Consider the following 26,011-nt stretch of genomic DNA (forward strand, 5'->3'; position numbering starts at 1 on the left):
CAATTTCCTAGAAGATGGCATAGGGCTCATTATCCAATTTCCATATCAACTAAAAAGGTAGGGCTTTGAAATTTACAGAACTGAAGAAGCGATTAATACTCCACAATGTCAAACACCATTTTCCTTTGTACATTCAAACATTTTCTTAGAAGTGGGTTTAGATATTGGGGAAGACAACTTGCTTGTCTTGGGTTTTTCAAGAAGTTTATATTTCTCTGGAGGTCTGTGAGCATCCAAAATCAGATGCATAAATGGAAGGCTTTGGTTCCAAGAACTAATCTTTAGAAGTTTTTGGAGACAGGGACTTTTCATACTTGAAAAGTCTGATGTGGTTCTTTTTGTTTTTTAATACATTTGCAGTAAACGCCTTACAAACTGGACATTTGTAAATAATGTGCTTCTCTCCAGGACAATATTGATGGGGTTCATGTTTATCCTGAGGTGAAATGTTACTTCTGCAACTACTGATTTTGAAACTGTAGTCCAAGGTCAACAGTAGTATTGTGGGTAAATGCCAACACCACAACTAACAAAAACATCAACAGGAATGCAACAACTTTTTTCTTATTTTAATAATGTTAGTGATGCACTAAAGGCAGGAAGAAAAATGCAAAAACAACTACACTAACTATGGAGAAAACAGATTCAAATAACCACATGGAAAAGAGAGAACTTCAAATTAAAGGGGTTCCTATAAAAAAATTAACTAGGTCAGCAAAACATCTCTCAAAGTGTGAAAAGTAGCCTACGGTCATTTCTCTGTCTGAACGTGAAACTGTGGCAACAGAACACTATGGAGGAAGGGCACTACACTGTTTTATTGACAGTTTTAAATCAAAACTGTGAAATCCCAAAAACACGGAACAGCGTTTTTGTTTTCCCAGGGAAAAAAATCACTGGGCCGTTTTCGGGACTTGGCCATTTCCTCCACTGTGATATGTTCTCGAAGTTGGTATATTTCAGTAAGGGGATGTGGGGGGCACAGCCCCCCATTTTATTTTGTGTTTTTTTTTATGGAGCAGTGATTTTTTTCCCCTGGGGGGAAAAATCACTGTTCTGTGTGTTCGGCATTTTGCCGTTTTGATTTTTTAGGGTCAATTATAGAGTGTTCGTTGTTATAATATAGACCCACACTATGGGAGAGAAAGAGGGACTGAAGTACCCACATAAAATTGTGTGTCACAATGTCCTAACGGCTGTTGGTCTTAACCTTGCTGCTTTGGAGGATGTACTTCCTCATACCCGATAACAGCAATTTAAGTTGATCACTTGTGATTTTCAAAAGCTAGGCAGAGGTAGGGAACAATGCCACTTTTGACATCTGGCCTGAAAAAATGTTTAAAGGGGCAAACTGCCCACTGTACAATATTTTATGACAGGAAAGCACGAGAAAGAAAAGGGTAACGAAAATATGGGGCAGAAAGAAAAAAAGTTATAAGGAGCAAAAGACCCTTCTATTTCAGATTTAATGATTCAGAAATGTGAGAAATGTGTCTCTCTCAAACAATATTGAATATTCCACCAGAAATCCATATGACTGCAATCAGAATATTGTGAATCAACTGAACAGATCTTTCTCCAAAACTAATGTGGGGCATGTCATCCAGTGTCTGTGTTTATAGGCTCCTTCCTACTGAATAAAATAATAGGACCTACTACATTTGCTTGGGCCACCGCTCATTTAGGAATCTGCCTTAATATCAAAGGAAATCTTAAACACAATGTAACAGCTCTGCTCCCACAACCTTGATCTCTGTATATATTATTTTTAAGGTTACATGAAATAGCAACTAATCATAGCTATCAACTGTCCAGAATTTTGGAGAATATCCACATTTTTTTAATCCTATTTTTGATCTGTCCCAGATACTTTTTTTTTCAAATCATTGAGGATTATGGTCACCAAATAATGACAGACATTTGAGTTTCAGACTTCATATCCTTCAGAAAATGCATGATGAAGCAAAACCTGTTACTCCATCAACCTTTTAAGGTTATAAAAAACATTTATTTTAATCTGTTCCTGTTTTTAGACCTCCCCATTATTTCTGGATTTGATTCTAATTTTGTGTTAAGAGGCAACAAGGTATACAGGCAATAGATGTATAGACCACTGGTACAGATTCAATTGCACTCAACCTTGAGCACAAAAATGAGTGGAAGTGGCATGCAAACATGTATGATGAAAAATGCATGCAGTAACTGCCATAATTACCTTCAAGGTTCTCATTGCTCAGAGATAAAGGAAATACTTGTTTTTATGTACAAAAATCAAATATTTTATTTTCTCCTTTATTCTGCAGATTGACATAAATCAATATTTTTGGAAAGCAGTACTTGAATTGATATGATGCCAATATATTTACATTTCTTTACTTGGATAGTCCACTGGGCCAAGGCGAACCCATTTTCAGTGGAGGCCTATGGAGAAAAATTCCGTAAACAAAATATAAGTATTACATAGTACATACATAGTATATTATGTGACAAACAATACAAATGTGAAGCATAGTACAAATTCAATACAGCACCATACAGTGGAGAACTAAAAGATGGTACAATCTGATTAATATACAGTAGTACCCTGTCAGACCACATACATGTACAGCAAAGTACAAATATACAGTAGTACCCTGTCAGACCACATACATGTACAGTATAGTACACAGTACCATATGTGGAGAACCAGAAGGCAGCGCCTTCTGAGAACCAATTGTGGATCTATACAAAAGCAATACAGACTAAAGTGCAGTATATGAAACATACAATAGTTCATTACAAAAACAGTACAAGCTAAAGGCAGTACATTTTGAAAGGGTTGGTTTATAAGAGTAGTTAAAGAATAAATAGTATTGTGTGATAGAATGAAGAATAATCAAGGCTGATACATATATGTGTTGGGCTATATAGAGCAAGACAGAAATGAGACAGGGAGGGACAGGAGGAGGAATTGGAGAGGAGGTTCAGGTTATAGTAACTACAGCCTTGGTGCAGTTGCCTTGCCATAGTGAGGCAAGATGTTGTTTCAGTGACTTCTTAAAAACAGAGGTACTGCTAATAGATTTAACTGATGATAGGGGCTATTCCATAGTTTAGCTACAGTGAAGGAGTAGCACATTTGTCCAGCTGTGTTTGTAGGTCTCACTACATTTAGGAACAGTTGGTTATGGGATATGAGGGGTCTATTTATTTATTTATTTATTTTATTTTACATTTATTTACCGGGAAAGTCCGACTGGATATATGTCCATTTACAGCGGAGGCCCAAGGAGAAAGGCTCCAGAAAGCAGAGTACAAATGCATTAGTAACAACAGAAACATTTAGAGAAAAGTATAATATGCAGTTTTCAGTAGGGTTACAAACATAGATAAAACATAGCAGACATCAAAATCATGTGGCTTCAATTTCAGACAATAATGCACGCAGTTATGAGCTAAGTCCCTTCAAGAATTCATAGACTTATTAGAGTAAATGATTGAAATGCTTAGGAAGATTTTGCAGTCTATTTGGATGACACTGTGTGAGTAGAGGGGGAAAGGGAGGGATAGTTGAGTTTGGGCAGAAAATGGTCTTCAAAAAAGTACAGTTGTGTACACTTACCATAAATGTAGATGTTCAAGTGTATTCACTGTTGCAGTCATTACATTTGGGTAATCTGCTGGCAGGTTGCCCTCAGTAGGCCTGAATTCCAAAGTCTTGGGTCCTGCATCGGTTGCCATCTTCTCTTCCATGACGCCAGGTCGTCAGGGGTATAAAACATGCAGCCAATGCCATCTTCTTTAGTTTTTCTTGCCCCTGATGTCAGGTGCCCCCAAAAAGGAAGCAATATTATATGTATCTATATATACATGCATCAATATAAACTTTACCTTCATCTACAAGCAAATACACCACATAGGTTGTAGAAGATAGAGAATGAAAGATAAATCGTAGAATGACAGGGGGATGGTGGGAGGGTAACCTGGACTGCAACAGTGAATACACTCGAACATCTACATTTATGGTAAGCATACACAACTGTACTATGTTCTTCGTGTTTCACTGTTGCAGTCATTACATTTGGGTAGAATCCCAAAGCTATGGTTGGGAGGCTGGAGCTAAACAGCATTAGGTGCGGCTATAAGGCCCTGCAGCACTGCAGTGCAAAGTCTGTCCTGGACTTAGAGCAGAGAGGCAAATGGTAATGCTTTGTAAAGGTGTGAGCAGAACTCCAAGTAACAGCCTCTAGAATGTCTTTGGTTGGTATTCCTCTGAGAAAGGCTGCTGAAGTAGCTGCAGCTCTGGTGGAATGAGACCTAATGCCCTTGGGCACAGGTTTACCATGGTGTAAGTAGCAGAAACGGATGCAATGGCTTATCCACTTTGAAATTCTCTGCTTTGAAATAGCCTTTCCTTCTGATCCTGCAGCATATGACACTAGTAATTGCTCATTTTTTCTTAGAGCTTTAGTCCTGCTCAAGTAGAATCTTAGCTGTCTCTGTACGTCCAAGGAATGCAGAATTCCCTCTCCTTTATTCTGCAGATTTGGATACAAAGTTGCAGATAAATTGTTTGGTTAAGAGCCACACTGGAAACCAACTTAGGCATAAAAGTATGATTTGTCCTAAGAGACACCCTGTCTGGGTAAAGTATGATAAAAGGCTCTACAGCCATGACTGCCTGTAGTTCTGAAACTCTTCTTGCTGAAGTAGTTGCTAGTAGCAGAGCTGTCTTCCATGATAAGAACTTTATATCAGCGGTAGCAGCTGGTTCAAATGGAGGCAGGGTGAGCTTTTCCAACACATAATTGAGGTCCCATGCAGGTAATGGTGATCTTCTAGGAGGCCTTACATTTTTGGCTCCTCTAAGATACTGCTTTAGTAAAGGATGAGAAAAGATTGGTGGCTCTATATTGTAATGAGCCAAAATGGCAGAGGCATGGATTTTGATTGATGAGAAAGATAGGCCTTTGTCAAGCATCGCAGTTAAGTATTGTAATATCTGAGGAATATGTGGTTCTACTGTATCAGTCCCTTGTGCTTGATTCCACGCACAGAATCTCTTCCATTTGTCAGCATAAGATTTTCTAGTGCTAAGCCTTCTGGCTTCCAAAATGACATCCATCACAGCTTTAATGAGAGGTGTCATTTGTATGATTACATGATTGGCCATGCTGCCAGGTTCAGAGTCTGTAGATGATTGTGCAGGATCTGATTGTTTTGCTGGGGCAGTAGTTGTGGTCTTTGAGGCAAGGTCCAAGCTGGGTATTGAGACAAGTTCCTTAGGATTTGGTACCAGTATTGGCGGGGCCAGTCCGGGGCAATTAATATAATCTTTGGCTTCTCTTGTCTGACATTTAGGAGGACCTTGGGTAAAGAGGCAGAGGAGTAAAGGTGTAAACTGATAGGTTTTTCCAACTGAAGGATAGGTCGTCCACTTTCCATGCTTGTCTGTGATATGTCCTTGTGTAGAATCTTTTCAATTGATAATTTTGAGGAGAGGCAAATAGATCCTATGTCTGGGCTCCCCCATTTCTCTGTTATCATGCTGAAGACTTGTGGATTTAGTTTCCACTCGTGAGGATACATAAGGATTCTGCTGAAGTCGTCTGCCAGAATGTTTTGTTTTCCTGGCAGGAATTGAGCTTGAAGATGTATTTGGCAGGTCAAAGCTGTGTCCCACAGTGCCATGGCTAATCTGCAAAGGAGGTATGAGTTTGTGCCCCCTTGCTTGTTTATATATCACATGACTGTGGTGTTGTCTGTCTTTATCAGTAGTTGTCCTGGATGAAGTAAGTCCTTGAAGGCTGTTAGGGCATTTTGAACAGCTAGCATCTCTTTCTGGTTGATATGCAGATGCATTTGTTTTGGTGCCCATAGGCCCTGAATGCATCTTCCTGTCTTGTGGGCCCCCCAGGCATAATCTAATGCGTCTGTTGTTAAGGTTTGGCTGGCAGGGGGTAGAGTGAAGGGCTGTCCCATGTTTTGGTGACAGGCCTTTGCCCACCATAGAAACTCCTGTTGCAGGCAGGGAATGAGAGGAATCATTGTTTCCAGACTGTGTGAATGCTGACTCCATAAACTTTTTAGGTACAATTGAAGTTTCCTCATATGCAGTCTTGCATATGGAATTAGTAGGATGCAGGATGCCACGAAGGCCAGAGCCTGCAGAATTTGTCTTGCAGAAGACTGGGTTTTTGTTGCCATCAGTTTGAAGTAAGTAGTCAGTTGCCTTTGTTTGTCTGGCGTGAGGTAAGCCATCTGGGCAGTTGTATTCAAGCTTGCACCCAGGAATGTTATCTTTTGGGAGGGTACCAGTTGTGATTTCTTTTTGTTTATTGTGTACCCTAGGCATGTTAGAAGCCTTTTCACAAATGCCAGGTGTCAAAGAAGAGTGTCCTTGTTCTCTGCTTGAATGAGACAGTCGTCCAAGTAAGGATATATTTGTATACTTCTTTGTCTGCAAAATGCAATTACTGGTGCCAGGCACTTTGTAAAGACCCTGGGCGCAGTAGATAAGCCAAAGGGCAGTTCAGAGAATTGGTAATGCATTAAGCCAGCCTTGAATCTGAGGTATCTTTTGCACGACTGTCTTATTGGGACATGCAGGTATGCCTCTTTTAGGTCTAAAGTCACCAGCCAAGCATTCTTTCCCAGCATGGGCAGAAGCTGCTGCAAAGTCAGCATTTTGAATTTTGGAATGTCCAGGTATGTGCTCAAAATCGATAAATCCAGTATTGGCTGCCAGGCCTTGTCCTTTCTGGGTACCAAGAATAGTCTTGAGTAAAAACCTTGTCCTTTTTCCTGTTCTGGTACTGTCTGAATGGCCCCCATATTCATGAGGGACATAACCTGTTTCTGTGCCTCTGCCCATTGATTTTTTGGCAGATCTGCCCAACCATTTGCCATTGGCAGAGTGTGGAAATGTAATCTGTATCCTTGTGATACGATGCTTAGTACCCACTTGTCCTGGGTTATTAACTGCCAATTTTGAGCAAAAAGTGCTAATTTTCCCCCTATGGGTGCTACCAGAAGATAAGTGCTTGGTGTAGGCAGAGGGAAGTCATTGGGATTGCTTTCTGTAGGTTTGCACTTTATCTCCTCCAGATTTGGAGGTAGATGCGCCCCATTGCTTTGACCTGTATGAGTCTTGCGCCTGGTATCTGGAACCCTTAGGGTGTCTGGATTTGCCCCTTTGAGCTCTGTCTGACACTGGAAAGGACCAATTTTTTGTAGGCCAGTGTCTACTGAATCTTGGTGGCTGCACTTGTAAGAAGTCTAACAGTTTGCATAGACTTAGCTTTGTCTTCCATTTTCTTTAAAACCTCTTCTGCCTTAATACCAAACAGAATCATGCTGTAAAGGTGCATCTAGCAATTTAGCTTTAACATGATCAGGCAAATTTTATTCCTTTAACCAGGCATGCCTTCTAATCACAGATCCAGTAACTGCGGCCCTGCAGGAGGCCTCTAAAGAATCAAAAACACATTGCAAATTATGATTTCCAACTTGTTCAGCCGCATGCAATAATTCCTGCAATTCTTTTTTCTTTTCAGCACATTCTGAAATCAACATAATTTTCTGTTTCATCAATCCCATAACATGTTGCTGGTACTTAAGCATATGAAATTGACAGTTTAAGGCCCTGATTGCCAAGGTTGCAGGTGTATAAACCTTTTTTCCCCATCTGTCCATTGCCCTTGAATCTCTGTCAGAGGGGGTAGGATATTTTGCTGTTGAGGCCTTAGCTCCCTTTGGACCCTGTGAAATAGTTTCAGGATCAGCAGCAGGGTTTCTAAATAAAAATGTATGTGAGTCAGGGACCCTGTAATATCTGTCAGGCTTACTGGGAGCCGGAGGTAAGGAGTCAGGGGTCAAGCTTGACACCGAAAATACATCATCCACAATGTCTAAAATAGGGGGAATGGCTAAAGGCTTGTGCTGAGGGAGAAGAAGGAAATCCCTGAGCCTCTTTTTTGATTCTGAGAAGTCTTAACTCTTCCAGTGAAAATGCTCCCTCAAAGTATGCAAGGTTTCTCCAAATGAAAACTCCTCAGGAGGAAATGCAGATGGAATAGACTCCTCAGCATCAGAATCCTCACAGGGAGGTAAGGATAATTCCTGATCAGAAGAAGAATCAGAAGAAACAGAAACATGATCTGAAGATTCATAATCAGTGTCTTGACTAGGCCTCTTTTCTGGAGGGGGGATGGGTACCCCCTGATCAAGGTAATAAGGTCTTCAGCCATTTTGATCATCTGTTTTTTAGGCATAGAGGCCTGTGCATGTGGCTCATGTGTTAGTTTTTTAGTTTTAGAAGTTGCTTTTGTCTTTGATTTTGCAGCTGTCATCGGTTTGATATACAGATGTTAAGGTCTGAATACACCCTCGGAAGCCGGTGCCTGCTCAGCGGATCCGGACCCATCCGAGGGAGATACATCCATCAGTCCAATACCTTGAGTATCTTGTGGCATGCTGGAGTCCACATGGGTGTCACTAGAGGCCTGCAACTGGAAGACGGTGGGTATCAGGGGCTGCGAAAGCCCCTCACTGAGTACCGGCGAACCGGCAACTGGCTTAGGAGAAGCTTCATCGGTTTTGGATCTCGTCTGCCTTTCTCTGTCCTTATCTTTGCATTTTTTATGTACTCCGGTAGTCAGATTGCTATTTGACGACATTTCTGGGTAGTTAAATCTGTTTTCAAAATACTTTGATGCAAAAATATACCAACGCTTAATAGTGCGTTGGTTAAATCTAGCACAAAACCGACAGCTGGGCACGTTGTAATCAGGGCCTAGGCAAGGAATACAGTATAAATGGAAATCCTTATGAGGTATTTGCTTCACACAAGTAATACAATTATTAACTTTTTCTGACATTGGTAAAAAGCAAGAAAAAAGTTTCCCCAATGGGGTACTTAGCTTTAGTAAGGCTTTGGTTCTGAAACTCAAACTTGAATATTTCAGTAGTCGGCCGACTGGCACTTGCGAAATGCTTCTGCTTCGGGCACTGCGCGGCAAGAAAGACTAAAGAAAATGGCGTCGGCTGCATGTTTTATACCCCTGACAACCTGATGTCATGGAAGAGAAGACAGCAACCGATGCAGGACCCAAGACTTTGGAATTCAGGCCGACTGAGGGAAACCTGCCAGCAGATTACCCAAATGTAATGACTGCGACAGAGAAACACGAAGAACATCTACCATTTGTTCAACAGAAGCAAAAAGAATGATGCAGTATATCAACTTTAAAAAATAAGCCAGTAGTTATAAGCAACATACACATTGGAGTATGCATGCTAAATGGCAGCATGCGAGTAGTGCTTAATCAATTCAGAAGCCATCACCTATGAAGCGGCTATTACACATGGACAGCAGTCTCCTATATTTTACACTCCTACTGCAGATGTTACACTGGAGTTAAAGATGATATGCAACCTGTTTCATCACCAGTACTGTGCACCACCTTACATACAGTATGTGCAAGTGGCTGTTATGTTGGCAATGAGAGGTTAAGCTACACAAACCTGGTAGTTAAACCAGTGTGTGTCTACTCTCAATATCTACTCTATGTAGGTGTGCACATAACCATTTGGCCCAGCCCTGTAACAAGGGTCACTACACATTTGTATAACATGCACACATGCACAGCTGTTACTGCTTGCAAACGATACTAGAGAGGTGGATATTACACGTGTTATGTGCATGGATAGTTACCTAGCTCTTCCAATTATCTTTGCTATCATGCTGCTAAACTGTCAGATGAATACAAGTGATATGTATCCCGTTATTGAGTATTGTAATTACCAACAGACATAACTACTGTTTGCATAACATAACAGAAAATGCTATGTAGAATGGAATACAGATCGGCCTAAGATACTGTACATTACACAGTTATTGGCACAATATCCCACAATGCAAACCATATTTGCACAGTAAGCCCACCTTTGACATGTTCATCTTACTTATACACCCATACATATGTCCACTGTTACAATATATCAACATATACTATCCCCTGTTATAGCACATACTTGTTGGACCAACCCTGACACTGACAGTGGCTGGAAGAGAATTGGTGAGTTCCAAGCCCATATATATCATCCCTTGTGGTGTATGAGGAGTTTGCCTTGTGACTCTACAGCAGTACACACATAGAATACTACAAGCATTACTACTGCTCAACAATACATTGCTACAAAATAGCTATTTCCACTATATGCATTGATTACAATGCAATTATTACAGAACAGACATACTGAATGTTATACATACCTTCTTAGCAATTGGAGGCATTATTGACTAGTATAATACTCATTTTTGGTTTATCTTTCAGTATTTTGTACTGTCCTACAGGTAGATACATATGGTTTGATTACATGACAAGGCAACCTTTTATAGTTACATATCAGTAACATGCGCTATCCCGATAACCAATTGGTGTTCCTAAGTACCTAATTATGTGCACATCAGCTGCGCTGCTACTGCCTTAGCTAATACCATGGCAACAGTGGAGAAAAGTTGAGTACTCAACTTGGGTGTTGTCCCTTTACCTTACTTGCGAGGAAGACAGCCTGGAAGTGTTGTTTGGAATCTATTGCAACAGCTGTATGGAGATGAACAGTAATATAGTGTGTGTAATGCCTAGAGGATTTGGTCTCAATGTGAGTACTGCTGTTATATTTCTGAACATTGCTACTTGTGCAGGGTTTGTCTGTACCTAACACTTCTGCATATGTTTCAGTCTGACCAGCTCAAAGCTGCATAGCTATTCATATAATGTTAGGGGGTTTACAGTGTGCTTACCAGACATATTTAGTTTGGTGTTACTGTGTATCATACTGTGCCGATAATCAGTACTCGGTAACACTTCCTGGTGTAAGAACCTTTCAACCCTCTGAAACAGGATTAGTTCATACAAACCCTGTAACATCAGCAGCTGTTCAATTGTATAACAGCAACTATTGCACATAGGGCTATGTTAGTGTGTCTGTGTCCAGGTATGTTAAGATTTCAGCAGATGTTGTACAGTAGTTGAATAATTGGTTATGATATGACAGTATGTACTGATGCAATTATTTTGGTTGTGGGGTAGACGTTGGTGGGTGTACATAGCACATGCAGGTGTGTAGTAACCCCTTTTTATATGTCTATATGTGTGTGGGTGTTCTTTCCCTATGTGAACAACTATCCCTTAGTGGACTAATACTATGGCAATTGCAGGCTAATTCATTAAGGCACTGTTAAATGCTTCCTGTATAGCATGCAGGTACTGTCAGTCCTTGAATCCTTTTGGCATTACATCGGAATGTAATAAAGTTTTGCAAAATGAAAGCTGTGTGTTGGTTCACAAACTACAGTACATTACAATGTACTGTACTTATGTACACAAAGTGACTGTCCCCATTTGTTATCATTACAGTGGAATGTATAAGGTGCAGTCTAAAGACCGTGAAACATGTATACACCTCAGATGGCTTAGTGGTGAGTCCCATGACTATAGTGTGCATGGTCCAAGGTTCAACACCTGCGAAGCTTTAAAAATGTTTTTTACTCCAGAATAAAGCTCATTTAAGCAGTTGTAAGCATGTTTAAAAGTGTTTGTGTGACATTATAGCAGCAGTTAAGCAAACTTTGTAATGTATAACCTGTGCGCGCAAACACGGCGACATCCGCTAGCTACTCAGGATATATACATGTCAGAGAAGTCACATCTCACTATGTGCTTACATAACATTACATTCTCTGTTGACATTACTCTCCAGCACGCATGGGTTTATATGGGTGTTTCAAATGTTTATTATACAGATGATTACTAGCTATATATGCAAGCTGTGGTTATGATATACTTTTGAACATGATAAACATCCCTGCCTTTATTGGGATTGGGACCTCGATTGCACAGATACTATGCAGATGCTGTAAATATTACAATGTTGACATTAATGTTGCTTCCACCGGTTTCCTATTTAGATGATTTCTATGTGTAAGCTAGGCTAAGCAAAGGGCGGAGGCCCCCAAACCCACTGAGCTTCACTTACTGTTGAAATAACATAACAAATGTACTGCGAGACAACACATTACATTTCTAACTTCATTAGGCATAGCCCCTCACTGACACATTTCAAGGGAAACCTTGTGTGAATGCGTAACAGAATATACACTCCTGGGATCATGTGTCCCAGAACCATACAGCCAGGGGGTGGGGGAGCCTGTCCAGTTCGATAGCTGCGAGACCTGCTGGGGAAATTGAATGGTGTTGAATTGTCACATTAACATGCCCTCTTTAGATCAGTAAGTGCCCCTATCACCCTGCACCACCCCAGTCTTCAACAGCTTCCAGCAACTCTGCCTGGAATTGCTTCATTGGCTATGCTTGATAGATCAATGGTGCAGACAAAGCCAACACACTGTAGCTATGCTTCTAATTGCCCTTGGGCAGATAGGTAGTAGACTGTGAACCTCTAAAGTGCAGGCCATCACAGCCATAATATGTGAATAAACAGACTTTCAGATCACAATATACAGTGAGAAATCACCATGTAGTCAGGAAACAGTTAAATACAGCAAGAACATACAGAACACCGATACATCACTCCAAAAGCCTATCTTGGAAGCTAGAAGACTTAGAAAGCCTTAAACTTGTACATTACTTACCAGTAGGTTACCTACAGGAGAGACGAGAAATAAGCACAGATGGGAAACATGCATGCAACAATACCATACCAGCTTATGTGTCAGCCTTAGGCTTTTTAGGAGAGTCTCAAAGGTGAATATCAGCTCCATAAACAGCACAATAGCAGAATCAATGAGGGTTATGCTACTTTTGTGATCACAACAAGCATGCACTCACAGCACTCTTCAGGATGGACAATGTCAACATCTGTGCAGTAACTGAGAACTGTCATAAGGCTCCTGAGAGCACACCAGCACTACCAGACTACAACCCATACCACACATTTTAGCCACAGAACATGGACTGACACAGACATGGAGTGGGTGTACCGATATTCATCAGGGATACCTACACCTCCAGGTTAGTGGGGCAGCATGATACCTCTGAGATCATCCACGTGCAGCTAACATCAGCCATAACTGCACTGTAAACTGTGGCCTGCTAAGGATCACCCTCCATGACCCAGGACCACCACTCCACTTACCTGGAGACAGTGGAGAACATGACAGTCCTAACACACACCCTGGTATCGGTCGATGTCAAATTACCAATTTACTTCAGTACTCACTTCCAGGCCCAGTGCTTCCTGGAATTTATCACCTCATATGCCCTATATCAGGTGGTAACCTCCCTAACGAGGAGTGGAAACATACTAGAAGTGGACATCACCAACATGGGCACCACAGCGGAGGTTAACCGGTCACTGGTTAGATCTGACCATGAACTATTCACCGTTTCCACACCCAAGCATCTCCCCCATCCACGGAAACCACAGTGCATACATTTCCTACAGCTAAATTTACACTATTAGTGACAGGGGTGGGGGGTTTCGCAGCCCCCAAGCTAAGGGGAAACACTGCTCAAGATATAGGCAGATTTACAAATGCAATCTATAAGCACCTACACGGATGTATGAATCATGCCATCAGTGGTAAACCAAGACTCACTCGTCCTAGACAAGGACACCAGTCTGGTGGACCTCTGCAATAAACAGGCTATACTACAGAAGTAGGACAGTGTTCCAAACAAACAGCAAATCCCACGAAGGGCAGACATCCGTGACCACTATTAGTATGATACGTAGGTCCCTCGTGACATCATCCAAGGCTAACATCAGCAGGAAAATACGCAAGGCTTCAAAAGATAACCACAAAGCCTTCTTTGGCTATGTCAAGGATGTAAGTGGTGACAGATTTGCATATGCTGACCCTACAGATATCGCCAACATCCTTGCAGATACATTCAGTGCATACTTCACCCCCTAGAGCCCACAACACTACCCGGAAGGTACAGTATCCCACACATCAGAGACATACAGGTGGAAATGGCCCTCTAACAGCAGAACACAGAGACAATGGAGGCAGATGTTGTCCCAGACTGCATCTTGCAAACTGTACAAGACAACCTGACCCCCCCACCTAATTAACTTTCCAACCTCAGCCTCTCCACAGGCTACATGCACATACAATGGCACGTGGCAACGGTTATTCCACTCCATCAAGGTGGAATCACAACTGACCATGGTAACTACCACCCCATAAGCCTGACTAGCCTGGTCTGCAATGGTGTGGATCGCATCCTCATGGCACTCATTAACAAAGACTTTGGTAACCTCCAAACACGTGACCCAACCCAGGTAAGCTTGGCTGAGTGCAGTTCATGCCTACTAAACCTGTTTTGACGTCTTACAGGCAATCAACAAGATGTTAGATGACAGGAGAGGTGGTTCACACACACTACCTGGAACTCGCCAAGGCTAGTGACACCATGCCCCCACTCGGGTATTATTGATAAACACACCAGCCTGTACATACGCCCATACATCACAGGTTGGGTTGTCAACGGGCTTACAAACAGAACCCACATGGTACAACTAGCAGTCTGAAGGTCCAACAGTTGATCAGTCACGACTGGTGTCCCACAGGACTCAGTCCTGGGTGCCCTACTGTTTGGCATATAGTTCTCAGAGGTACAGGCAAACACAGGTGGACTACGGCAAACCATGTTTGGCAATGACTGCAAACTGGGTGCCATGACTGATAGTCCAGCTGACACACACATCCTTCAAGGGGCCTCACAGAGACCGACACAGGGTGGCAACGTCATGGCCTCCAGCCAAGTGCCACTAACTGCATGGTCATTCCATTGTGGAATATTAAGCACCCACATATTAACACAAGTGGCAGCCATTTTAATACGGATGAGGTAATGGGGTATCTGGGAACCAAGGTAGATAGTTATCTCAACTCCACAGTAGTTAGGACATCCTTCTACGTAGGCCATCTGATTACTATAAGGTTCCCATCTAGACATAACGGGGTTATAGTACCCCTTTACTCATCACTCATCATTCCCATCATAGGGTATAATAACCCATTTGGGATATACCTCAGAAGACACTTCCAACAGCTGGGAGGTCCACGAATGTACCTCGTCAAGTGGATTTCTGGCCTCCAACATATGCCCTATGTATCCAGACTGAATAAACTCCTGCTTTACTCAGTGGCATCGCGTTTACCCAGAGATGATCTCTGCTGGCCAATACAGCCATGTCGAACTCGGGCTTAATGGATATGCTCCACCTATGGGAATCCATGTCACAGTGAGCCACACACTGTAGTGAGCTGAACCTTGCCAAAACAATAACTGGAAGATGCTGGAGGGACGGATTCTTGTCACAGACACTCCCCATACTTTGAAACAACATCCCTAACTACATTATACAGAGCCCCCTCACTAACACTCTGCAAAAGAAACCTTGAAGAGTGGATGGTGAAGAGTAGATGCACCCCAGGGATCCCGCCATTGGCTCTGCTCCACAGACGGACAGTTAATGTATCAACGGGGTGGCAAAAGCTGACACATTTTGGCTGGGCTTATGAATGACCCCTGGCAGTTGGCCAAGTACCTACCCATACATACTACAAAAACTACAATCCACTCTGCTACAGGCCCCATTAGGAGGCTCAGTGTCTCTCCAACTTAACACCACTCTGAAGTATTCAACTGCGGTACCACCTTTATCATTCTTATAAAAAAAGCACAGTCCGGGTCTCAACCATCTGCAAACAGCTAAAAAGATAACTTTGAGTATGTGTCTATCTGTTTGAGCCAATATTCATTTTCCCCTGGAGAGCACTCTGCTTTGGCTTGTAAGCAGCATCCCCCCCCCCACACACACACACACACTCATCTTCCACTTTCTCTCTTATTCCCTTCTGTTAGCAAATAGTATCCATAACTGATCAATACTGTGTGTTTGTTAATTTAAACTGAGACCACAGTAGCCTACTGATGCAAGGTTATCCTGTTTTTCCACCTGAGAAAAGGTTAAGAAATGGCTTACAGTTTCAGAGCAGTCCTTGGAAAATTGTGATGGTTTCTTAAACACAAACTTGTCTTTGCTTTGGCTCATTAGCAGCAGTACAAAGAACTGCCTGCTCACACCCTTGTTCTCCCCTCCCCCTTCCCTGTTTATTACCTTAAGACAATCCCAAAGTTAATAAATATTACCTGTGGCAGGCACCATTTTTAAAACTACAACCACCCTTGTCTCTATCATATGTTCATTTATCAGTTAACTCTGTTAACTGATTGTTTACAGCCCCCTCATAAGAGCAACAGGGTCTCTACCTGCTTCGCTCCCCACCCCACCCCCAGTGGCCCCACCTTTATTACACTCACAAACCCTTCCCATCTTTCCAACAGCCAACCACAGCGCTAACCCAACATTACCTCCTCCATCTTCCCACTACTATCACACCTCCTCAACTAACATGTACAAGCATACCTTACCTATGCTCACTGCATGCACTCTCCTTGCATATCTTACATCCTATCAAAGCTTCATCATTCCCCCATTCAACCACTACCATGGTACTACTCACATCTCCACTCATGTCTCACCCTCACTCCGCTCCCCTCCCACCAACTCAAGAACCATCCCTATGCACCCCCCACATATTCTACTAACTATATTGCTCAAACATAAAGCATCCCTACAACTTAACATAGTAACCCTACCACCATACCTATTACCCACAGAGCACAATCATAAAGTTTCCCTTATAAACACATTCAAAAACTGAGAAAAGTAATAACCTCATGCACTTCAAAACTAGCTCTAAGTGGAGACATCCACCCCAACCCTGGCCCTACCATCTCCAACCCCAATCCTCATAATCAGACTAGAAACCACAACTTCTCCCATATTATAGCCAAGTGACTTCCTTCTACTAAGCCTAAATATTAGAAGTATATCCAACAAAGTCCATGAACTCCATGACACCATAGACTTGTACTCCCCAGATATAGTCATCCTGACAGAAACCTGGCTAAAACCTCACATTACCAGTGAGCAAATACTCCCTACAGGTTACGGTATACTAAGAGTAGACTGGCTAAACAAGAAAGGAGGAGGTGTAGCTATAATATTTAAACAGCATCTAAACATCCAGATCTTAAAATCATCAGCTCCACAAATAGGCAATGAAGAAATAATATATACCAACCTCAAAATAAACCAAAACAAAACAAAACCATCAACATAATTGGATGCTACTTCCCACCTGGCTAAAACATCCCTCCACTAGAAAACCTCCTCAGCTGGTCTACCCACCATCTCCCTCAAGAAACTATCATTTTAGGTGATTTCAATATTGACTGGCAATCCTGTTCTGGCAACCATCCAACCCATCATCTAAATGGCTTCACCCAACTAGTCCAGTCGCCAACCAGGATAAATAAAAACTCCAGCAAGCACACTACCCTGGATTGGATACTAGTTAGTAAGAACCCCCAGTCATATATAACAGGCTGCTTATCAGACAGCCTCAGTGATCACTCCCCAACATTCCTACTCAAAAAATACCTATACCACGCTAAACCTGTCATCTACCGTCAAATACGTAAAAAACTAAAGTTTAACCCACTCACATTCATCTCATCCCTCAAAGAATGTAACTGGCAATCTCTAAAGTACCTCAGTCTTGATGACGCAGTTGAATTTTTTAATACTACCTTCCTGAGCATCCTTAAATTACCATGCCCCCATAAGACTTTCCAGAACCAAAGCACCCCCCCCCCACCATGGCTACAGAAAACCACCAAGTTAGAAATGAAAAACCGGGATAAAGCCTGGGAGCACTGGTGCAAAACTAAAACCCCCTCAACTAGACAGAAATTCCTAGAACTACGCAATAGGGTCAAAAAGCTAATAAAAGAGGACAAATTCCAGTACTACCAGTCTTCCCTAGACTCCTCACAACACAGCCCCAAACAATTCTGGTCCTCCATAAACTCCATCCTCCACCCAGGTAAAGTCAGTACCCCTCCTCCTAACATCCCTCACTCCTCAGAAAATATTGCTACCTCATTCAACACACACTTCACCCAAACCATACTATCACTAGCTAAACACAACCCCCTCACGTCCAACCCACACCTTCAACTAGTAATCTCCACACTGCCTTCTCTTTTTCCTTCAACATAAAAAAACTCTTAACTAAACTTAAACCCACCAAATTAGCAGTAAACAACCTCCAAGTGAATACCTACAAATCGCAGCAGATGCTCTGGCCTACCCAGTATCCATCTTGATTAACCGATCTCTGTCAGAAAGGTACGTCCCCACACTGTGGAAGTATCACATATAATTCCCCTCCACAAAGGCAGACCCTCCACAGAACTAACCAATTACCGCCCCATAGCTATTCTCTCTCCACTCTCCAAAATACTAGGGAGATGCATACACTCTCAGGCCTCACACTATCTCCTTACTAACAACCTCCTATCCAGTACTCAGCATGGTTTCCGACCAAACCATAGCACCACCACTGCCTTACTCTCCTTTACTAACACTATCCTTCAGCATAAAAACAATGGCTAACTCTCCTCTGCTACTTTCCTAGACCTATCTAAAGCATTTGACATGGTCCCACACAAACAATTTATCTCTGTCATCAATAACCTATCATTCTCTCAATCAGTCACCAACTGGTTTCAGAGTTACCTGTCTGACCGCCAACAATCCATTGTATGGCAGAATGACATATCTCCCCGACTACCTGTCTCCATAGGGGTTCCCCAAAGCTCCATCCTTGGACCCCTACGCTTCTCTGTTTACACCAATAATCTAGCCTCTGCCACCAAACATGGCACACTCATACAATACACAGATGACTCAACCATCATCTGCTCAGCCCAGTCCCTACCCAAACTGCAAAAAGTCACACAGGAAGCCTTTTCCTCTGTTGAAACTTGGTTATCTGATGCCCAATTAATACTCAAAACTAAACTACTCATCTTCCAACCCACCAAACATACTCAAAACAACTCTCACTTTAACATCACAGCAAAAGACACCACCACTATATACCCAACTGAACACACCAAATTGCTAGGAGTGGAAATAGACAAACTAAAATTTGACATTCACATATCTATGACCATAAGTCCACAAAAAACTAGGAGCATTATACAGAAATAAGCAACTTCTCACCAAAGCAGCAAAGATTTCAATAGCAAATTCCCACCTTATCTCCACCCTACTTTATGCCTCTCCAATATATAACAACCTAAGGCAATGGGATCTAAACAAGCTAGAGACCTGCTACAACAAAATCACCAAATTCACCACAGGGGCATCCTACCATAGTCACCATGGTCTCTCACTTGCTGAACTGGGCTGGCTTGAACTCCCTCCCCTCCTTCAGTGGTATCAACTCTCACTCGCCCACAAACTAATAAACCATCCTCTAAATGTCCCATCCCTCCAGAGTCTACTCCAACCCTATCGCACCACCAGACCACTAAGATCCAGCAACAAAAATCATTTGCAGATCACTAAAGCCAAAAACTCTGCTGGTGAAGCACTAATCCCTTGCACCATAGCCCAATTATGGAACTCCCTTCCACCCACAATTACCTCCGTACCATCATGCACCCACTTCAAAACTTTACTAAAAGTGCACCTAAAAACATGCTGGCTATGCCCTTGCAACTCCCACTCTAATATCACCCACACCATCCAACCACTACCTTTCATTCCACTTCACTAACTACCTTGATTATAGCAAGCTCAGATGCTCATAAGCCTAGTACTTATTATACAGCAGCAACTTCTTATTGTAACATTTGTTAATGTCTGTTATGTACTTCACAGATAAAGATTCTAGTTGTCTACTGATGTACTATGTTCATCTGTAAATATGTTGCAAGTAATTGCTATGTTAAATTGTTAATCACTATGTAATCCAATGTAACTACTATCTGTTTATTTTAACTGTGGAGCTTTTCTCCCCGGGCCTCCACTGAAAATGGACCCACATCCAGTCGGACACTCCTGCTCAACAAATGTAAATAAATAAATACATACAGTATCAGCACATGCTGATTGACTTTTCAGGTGTTGACTTACCTTGTGCCAATGGCAGTTGTGTGTGCAATAGTTGAGGGCTGCCTATGTTGGATGCACACAGTAGACTGCCTACACATGACAATTTACAGGTAGTCTTGTGTGTGCCCCATCCATTTTTACTGTGTGTGCAGGTGGAGAAAGGTGTCAGTCCCTAGATGCCTACACTGTCAGTGTGTGTGTCCTATATGTTCCCTCCTTGCCAAGGCATGGGCATACGGGCACACCTCCATCTGCCTACTGGGGCTGGCTCAGGGTGTTCGTGGTCTGAGTACCTCTGTGCCTGTGGGGCCCTTGGCAATGGTGGGCTGTGAGGGCCTTCACCATTCTATCCCTGCTGCAGCTGTTTCCGCAGGATCATATTGTGTAGTATGGCACATACTATGAAGATGTGGGCACAAGTGCCTGGAGAGTACTGCAAGGCTCCACCAGATATGTCCAAGCAATGGAACCATGATTTCAACATCCCAAACATGCACTCTATGATGATTCTGGTTTGTGCGTGTGCCTCATTATGGCATTCCTGCATGGGTGTGTGTGCATTTCTGATGGGAATCATCATTCACAGTTCCAGTGCATAGCCAGCATCCCCAACCAGGTGGCCATTTGGAATGTCCCCCCTGGCAAATAACTGATACAGCTGTGAGGCATGCCAGATGTGGGAGTCATGATAGCTTCCAGGGCTGTCAGCACACACATCCATGATAATGCCCTGGGCATTGCAAATGACCTGGCAGTTGGAAGGGCATCCCTTGCAGTTTATGTAGCACCTACCCTGCTCACCGGGTGGTGACTTGATGTGTATGTGCATGCAGTCTATTGCACCCAGTATCTCCGGGTATTCTGACACATGGTGGAAGAGATGCATATTGCTGGCCAATTTTTCCTGCGTTCGGGGGAAGTATATGTGCTCATTGGCATGTGGTAACATGGCATCCAGGAACTGCTGTAGTACTCTGGATGCAGATGTCTGTGAGATCCCGATGATATCCCCAGTTGGTGTTTGAAAGGTACCTGTAGCTAGTATTCTGAGGCTTACACCTACCTTCATATCCTTGGGATGGGTTCCCCTCTGTTTGTTCTGGCACTGTGGCATGGCTGGCTCAGCTCCACAGGTTGCTGTGGGATGTCCCTGTCCACCCTGTAATGATCTATCATCTCCAGATCATGTAGCCCTTGGTAGGTTACCCTGGGTCTGAACACACTCCTCCTCCTCTGGTACCTGAGGTGGTAGTGTGCATCATCCTCCACACCACCTGCACTCTCCAACACATGCTGGTGGATCAAAGCTATGGCAGCCTCTAACATGTACATACTAAAAGCTCCCTGCCTGTATACACCACTGGTGCAGAGTGTATGGGAATACACAAATGTGTGTGGGGTGCTTTCACACTTTATACTATTGTGCTATGGATGCTGCTATCACTGGGTGTGTATGAGCTATCCCAGCTGCAGCGTGTCTTAATTATGGGTTTTACAATGAGTACTACAAGTGTGGGGCCTTTACTGTGGAGATATGCTTGCCTGCCTTGAATAATCTGTTGCCCTTTAATTCACTTTTAAACCTGGAGCCCCTCCCATTATCAGGCATGCTTCCATATGCCGTCTTTCTTGTTTTGTACTTTCCTTACCCAGTTCATGGCAAAATGTGTCTTGTAGCTGATATACTGCAAATCAGCTCTGTTCTGCTTTGACACTTTACTGTTTTCTTTGCAGTACAGCCCCTCCCATTTTCTGTTCTGCAGGTAGCTGCTTGCAGCCTTGTTAGCTGTCAATGGCCCACTGTAGGCTCCTAGGTGTTAGTGAGGTGTACTCCAATTTCCCTGCTGCAGCATTTCCTTATTTCTTTCCTATATCCTCCCTGTTTCAGCTGCAGTGTGTGCCACGCAAACCCATTTACCTGGTTTATATGCGTTTTCATCTCCTTTCGCATGCATACTCGGTTACCTTGTGTACTCTCAGCTAAGCAAAGCTATGGTCAGAACAACACACCCCTAACCTGCAGCTTTGCCTAGCTGGGGCAAACCGGTTTAGCAATGCTCCAATGTGCTTACAGCAATGGCGACACACCCCTCTCGATGTTATCTTTATCTAAAGGGCACACCTCGGTATTATAAAGCTATGCTGTGAGGTGCATCCTTACACCAGTGGGGAATCTGTGATTCACTATTTCTCCTCTCATTTGCATGGCATTGCCTACTAATTACTAGCTACCAGGCATAATACTGTCACAGCCACTTAGCGACCCTTGCGCCATAGTATGGTGTAGCATGCCTGCCATTGACTATTATGGGGAAATCATGATGTGTGTTACATTGCAGTTTTATTCTATATTTTTATATTTTCCTTGCGATCCCCTTTGCGCGCCGCTGCCCTGCGCTTCCACATCGTGAAAGTGCGACTATATTAAATGTTAATTTTATATTTTGTACATGTTTTGTTATGCCAATGGCTATATATTTAGCCATTGGCATATATTAACAATATAATACATGTGTTTGGTCAGCTGTCATGGCTCCGATTTTATGTTTGCAAAAATGTAAACCGTTTTCTATGGTTTACATTTCTGCATGCTTACACTACTCCTGCACCACTTCCTGGATCGCTACATACCTTCATTTGCATGCTGCACATGGGATAATTAGCATACAGGGCCCAGGAGTTGTGCGGGTATAGCGTATGCAGGTAGTGCACGTAGGAACAGCTCGTACCTGGATCGCTCGGCAGCCATATTTGGTGTTAGAACACTGATGCTATGCCTGCACCTGGTGCAAGCTTTATGAATCCCGGGGATAGTATATTTCACTACAGGTATGTATAAACCATTAACTTTGGGAAAAATACATACTTTGACAAAAAAATTCTCTTTTAAATACAGAATTCTGGGAGACACCAAGAAATAATTCATGTATAAGCATGGAATGCCTTAGAAGAGGAGAAAAATACTGTTGTGCAAGTAAAATTTACCATTAACAGTAGCTGTTCAAATGATCAGTGATGCAGTACCCTTAGCTATATGGGTTACACCCTGCCAAGTATATAGCAGCTGGCCAGCTTCCAAAGCTGAAGCACACCTTCTACACACCCAAACTGTCAGCAGCTCAAGTTGAGATGACTAAAAGACAAATTTAGTAGCAAAACTATTCACAGCTTTCTTGTAGGCAGAGGGAGGTTGAACCCTGAAAGGACAATGCTAGGAACAAAACAAATGTCCACAAGCTAGCATAAAAAGAAACACACCAAGAAACAAGGGAGTGGCAGGAGGGAATGACTACTGCAGAAGTGACCAAACTACTGTTATGGTAAGTTTTCCTTACACAACTGTATAATGTTGATTATATAGATCACTGCTACAGTGGCCTTAGCTATATGGCTAGATTATCTTAGCTAAATATACTTGGGAGGTAGAAGGAGAAGAGTCTAGAAAATTCCTGGAGAATGTCCCAAGCAAAGCTTGATCTGGACCTAGAGAAGGAATCAAGCTTATAGTGTTTTATAAAGTATGTACAGAGGACCGAGTAGCAGCTTCTATAATACTTCTAGAATCCATTCCTTTCCAAAAAGCCACAGATAGAAGCCAAGGCCTAATAGAATGGGCATTGCCCCTGACTGGAATAGTTTTGTTATGGTCAGTATAACAAAAGGTAATGTAGTTTTAGACAGCCATTGAGAGGAAAAAAAGTATGTTTTGACCCATGCTGTCCCCTTCTTAGACTCACAAGAAATGAAAGTACAGTTTTGTACCTACCATAAATGTAGATGTTCGAAGATCCACATTGCTGCAGTCCTTACACTTGGGTAGTCCGCTGTCCTCGGTCGGCCCGAATATCAAAGTATAAGGCTGACGTCGGTCAAGGCGCATTTGACTGACATCAGGATGTCAGGGTACAAATGCGCATGACCGACGTCATATCCTCAGTCTTTTCTTGCCCCAGATGTCAGAAGACCCTAAAAATAAAGGTCAAAACCAAAAGACAGCAAACAAACATCCAAGCACCCTTGCCCTAATTATATGTACAAAATATACACTATACACACAATATGTACAACTCAACCCACACAACCACCTCTAACTACAGAGGGGAAGGAGGGAGGGTAAATTGGACTGCAGCAATGTGGATCTTCGAACATCTACATTTATGGTAGGTACAAAACTGTACTATGTTCTTCATCTCACATTGCTGCAGTCCTTACACTTGGGTAGAATCCCAAAGCAGAGGTATGGGAGGATGGCCAAACTATAAGGAAGCAGGAGCTGCCAAAATGCCCTGCAAAACAGCAGTGGCAAAACCAGCCCTGGATTTAGAGTAAAGTGGCAGGTGATAATGCCTAGAGAAAGTATGCACTGAACTCCAAGTAGCTGCCTCCAAAATATCCTTGGTTGCCACCCCCCTCAAAAAAACTGTCAAGTGGCAGTAGCTCTAGTGTAATGAGGCCTAATCCCGGCTGGAATCTCCTTGCCATGATGGGAATAACAGAAAGCAATGCAAAACCCAATCCACTTAGAAATAGTTTGTTTTGACACAGGCTTGCCCTGAGAACTCAAAGCAAAAGAAACAAATAACTGCTGAGACTGCCTGAACCCTTTAGTTCTGTCCAAATAATATCGCAACTGCCTGTGTACATCTAAAGTGTGCAAAATCTTTTCCCCTTTATTTTGGGGATTTGCATAAAAGTAGGCAAATGAATAGTTTGGTTTAAAGCCACACTAGAAACCACTTTAGGCATAAAGGAAGGATTAGTACGTAAAGATACCCTATCCTTATGGAAAATTAAGAAAGGCTCAACCGCCATAAGGGCCTGCAATTCAGAAACCCTTCTTGCAGAGGTAATTGCCAACAAAAAAGCAGTCTTCCATGATAAATATTTCAACTCAGAAGTAGCTGCAGGCTCAAAAGGTTGTAGAGTGAGTTTCTCCAACACAAAATTGAGATCCCAAGCAGGAGTAGGAGCTCTTCGTGAGGGTCTTATATTCTTTGCCCCTCTAAGAAATTGCTTGAACAAAGGATGAGAAAACAATGGTGGGTCACAATCATAGTGAGCCGAAATTGCTGCAGCATGAACCTTAATAGAAGAGAAAGACAAACCTTTGTCCAGTAACTCAGTAAGATATTGAAGAGCCATACTTAAATCAGGCTCAGAAACATCAAAATCTTTTGCTGCACTCCAAAATAAAAATCTCTTCCATTTATCTGCGTACACTTTCCTTGTACTAGGTCTTCTAGCTTCCAAAATCACATTCAAAACTTGTTGTGGAAGTAGAGACCCTCTATGGTTCAAAACAGAATATGCCAGGCTGTTAGGTGAAGAGAGTGAAGTTTGACATTGAGCAAATGGCTGTCCTCTTGTGACAACAGGTGTGGAATCGAAGGCAAAGGCCATGGAGGCTTCCGTACCAGACTTCTCAGTAATGGGTACCAGTGCTGTCGAGGCCAATCTGGAGCTATTAAAATCATCCTTGGCTTGTCCTGTCTGACCTTTAGAAGTACCTTTGGGAGGAGAGGCAGAGGTGGAAAGGCATACACATGAAGATTGCTCCAATTGAAAGAAAGAGCATCCACTTTCCAAGCTGTGGGATGAAACCTTTTTGTGCAAAACTTTGGCAGCTGATGGTTTAGTGGAGAAGCGAACACATCTATGTCTGGAGTTCCCCATGACACTGTCAATTTCTGAAATACATGAGGATCCAATTTCCACTCGTGGGGATCCATAATTCGTCTGCTCAACACATCTGCTAAGGAGTTCTGTGCTCCTGGCAGAAACCTTGCCTGAAGATTGAGCTGTAAACTGAGAGCAGTCTCCCACAAAATCATTGCTTGCCTGCATAGAGGATAAGAATCGTTCCCCTTGCTTGTTGATGTACCACATGACAGTTGTGTTGTCTGTTAGAATCAACACCTGCCCTGGAAGAAGTAAATCCTTGAAAGCTATTAATGCAAAC

Source organism: Protopterus annectens, chromosome 3.part1, assembly GCF_019279795.1.
Source record: "Protopterus annectens isolate FY-2018-M chromosome 3.part1, PAN1.0, whole genome shotgun sequence".
NCBI classification, from domain to species: domain Eukaryota; kingdom Metazoa; phylum Chordata; order Ceratodontiformes; family Protopteridae; genus Protopterus; species Protopterus annectens.